Genomic DNA, 3432 nt, shown 5'->3' on the forward strand with positions numbered 1-3432 from the left:
ACAAAGAGTACACCGTACATTTTACAAAGAATGAGGCGATCGTGCTATATCCTGGTTTCAAGATACCAGAGAATTGGATTGTTATGAAGGCTCCAAGAGTGAAGAATACGTATATCATGGATATGAGGTCTACTGAGATGGCCACAGAAGAATCGTGTAATCTGTCAAAAGCAACAGAATCGGAGTCCGAGTTGTGGCATAGGAGAATGGGGCACATTCATTTTCGGAAAATGAACTACCTTGTCAAAAATGAGCTTGTGCTGGGTGTTCCCTTGAAGAATTTCAACTTTGAAGACAAATGCTTATCATGCAAAAAGGGAAAGCAACACAAGAAATCCTAACACACCAAGAAGGTCAATTCAATTGTCAGTACCCTAGAATTACTTCACATGGATCTCTTCGGTCCCGTGAATGTAAAAAGTCTAGGGGGAACATCGTATTGCATTGGTGATCACTGATGATTTCTCTCGATATTCCTGGGTATATTTCCTGAAGTCAAAGGATGAAACAGTGCAGATGGTAAAGAATTTGATTACCAAGGTTGAGAATATCATGGGGAAACGGGTTAAATTCATCAGGAGTGACAATGGAACTGAGTTCAAGAACTATGAGATGGAGATCTTCTGCTTACAGAAGGGGATAGAACACCAATACAGCGCACCGTATACTCCGCAACAAAATGGAGTGGCTGAGAGGAAGAACAGAACCTTAATTGAAGGAGCAAGAACCATGCTGGCTGATTCGAAACTTCCCGTGGTGTTCTGGACTGAAGCTGTTGCAATAGCCTGTTATATCCTTAATAGAGTGTTAACTGTTAAAAGATTAAATAAAACCTGTTATGAACTTATGCATGGGAGAAAGCCCAACTTGAGTGGTCTTGAACCATTCGGGTCCCCGTGTTCGATATTAAAGACCAATTCTAAATTTGGTGAAGTAGCCGACGAAGGAATCTTACTCGGATACGTTGTTGGAACTCCCAACAGGCGGGTCTTTAATACATCGACCAGCAAGGTTGAGGTGGTGTGTAACACTGATATCACAAGTTACAAATCACCAAAACCAAGCACGGGACCCGCTGGGGTTTTCGACTATGATAGACTTTTTAAATCTTTTAACATACCTTATTTGGATTGTGCAGAAGTTGAAGAAATAATTGCAACGAAGATGATATGCGATGAGGAAGACACTTTGGTGCAACGACCAGAGTATGATGAATGTCAGCCTTCCTCGTCAAATGCTGTCAATACCCCTGCTGCCTCTACTGAAGAGGAATTCATCAATCCGTTTCACTCTCAACATCAATCACCCATTGATGAGCTATCTTCGAACTTGGAAGATAATCTGAATGTCGGTTCGGTTCCGACTACAAGAATTCACAAAGATCATCCTTTGGAGAATGTGATAGGTGATCTGTCCGATGGTGTACAAACAAGAAAAAGCTTGAATGAGCACACCTGTGTTTACACAAGCATTAAAGAATCAGGCATAATCAACGAGTGCTTGTACACCTGCTTTATCAGCCAGATTGAACCAAAGAACTATCAAATGGCTCTTAAGGACAGCTCGTGGGTCGAAGCAATGCAAGAAGAGTTAGCTCAGTTTAAGAAAATGGAAGTATGGAATTTGGTTGAAAAACCGAAGAATGTGCATGCGATAGGCTCGAAATGGGTCTTCAAATGTAAGAGAGATGAGAAAGGGATTGTTATCAGGAACAAAGCGAGGCTGGTTGTTAAAGGCTTTAATCAACAAGAGGGGATTGATTACAATGAGGTGTTTGCTCCTGTGGCAAGATTGGAAGCCATTCGGCTGTTTTTGGCATTTGCTGCTCATAAGGAGATGAAGGTTTTTCAGTTATATGTGAAGAGTGCGTTCCTAAATGGTAAAGTCGATGAGGTTGTGTACGTTGAGCAACCTCCGAGTTTTCCTGACCCTGACTTTCCCGATCACGTGTACAAGCTAAGTAAAGCGCTGTATGGACTACATCAGGCACCTCGTGCCTGGTATTCAACCTTATCAGATTACTTGCTTGAGAATGAGTTTGAAAGAGGTAAGATTGATAGCACATTGTTCTTCAAGAGAAAAGGGAGCTACTTTCTACTGGTGCAAGTCTACGTGTACGACATTATCTTTGCTGCATCAAAGGTCGCCATGTGTCAGGAGTTTGAGGCCGTCATGAAGAAGAGATTTGAAATGAGTGCTATGGGTGAACTAACTTTCTTTTTAGGATTGCAGGTTGATCAGAAGAAAGACGGGATGTTCATTCATCAGACGAAGTATGTCCATGATGTTCTCAAACGCTTCAAGATGGAGGACAGCACTCCATATGATACTCCAGTCTGCGTCAATCACAAATTGGGTGCTGATTCAGACAACGATGCAGACGTGGACCCAACCCAATATCGGGCTATTATAGGTTCTTTAATGTACTTAACTGCTTCTAGGCCTGATATAATGTTTGCTGTTTGTCTTTGTGCACGCTTTCAGGTAAACCCAAAAGAATCTCATTTGAAGGGTGCGAAGAGGATACTGCGATATCTCAAAGGCAAGCCGAAGCTGGGGTTGTGGTACTCGAGAGGAGGAGACTTGGAGCTAGTCGCTTACACAGATTCTGATTATGGAGGGTGCAATCAGAGTCGGAAGTCTACAACTGGTGGATGTCAGTTTCTTGGTGGCAGACTAGTGTTGTGGCAATGCAAGAAGCAGACCTCAGTCGCAATTTCAACCTGTGAAGCAGAATACATGGCAGCATCCAACTGCTGCTCCCAGGTTCTTTGGATTCAACAACAGTTGCGCGATTATGGTCTGAATTTCTCACTTACTCCTATTTGCATTGATAACACTGCTGCTATCTCAGTAACTAACAATCCCGTAAAGCACAGTAAAACTAAACATATTGACATTCGTCATCATTTTATACGGGATTGTGCTGAGAAGAAACTGATTGTGCTCGAAAAGGTTGACACGTTAGATAATTTCGCTGACTTGTTCACGAAAGCGTTTGACAAAACTAGATTTCAAAACCTTGTTGAGCTGAATGGGATGATCATTCCAGAGTAACAATGTCGTGTGTTTTTGTTTAAAAAAAAATAAAAAATAAAAAATAAAAAAATAAAAAATAAAAAATAAAAAAACGTCACTATCGCTTAGAATTATGTCGGTTGCCTCAGTTTGAAGGACATATCTTCGGATATGTTTGGTCCTCATTTCTACTTGTAGAATATGAGGATAGCCATTAACCAGATGACTGAAAGTGAACGGGGCGGTTTATGATGTGTTTTCATTCTTTCGCTGAAAATTAGTCGATCATACTTAGTTAGAAGGACACATACTAGTATGTGGTCGGTCCAGCTGATCCATTGGATCTTCGGGATAGCCGTTTCCCTGAAGACTTTGATTTGGTCGGGGCGATTGAAGTTAAATTTTTTTTTCCTT

This window comes from Bidens hawaiensis, unplaced genomic scaffold (genome assembly GCF_021521415.1).
Source record: "Bidens hawaiensis isolate Kalapana, Puna unplaced genomic scaffold, B.hawaiensis_p1.1 tig00007038_1, whole genome shotgun sequence".
Taxonomy (NCBI): Eukaryota; Viridiplantae; Streptophyta; class Magnoliopsida; order Asterales; family Asteraceae; genus Bidens; species Bidens hawaiensis.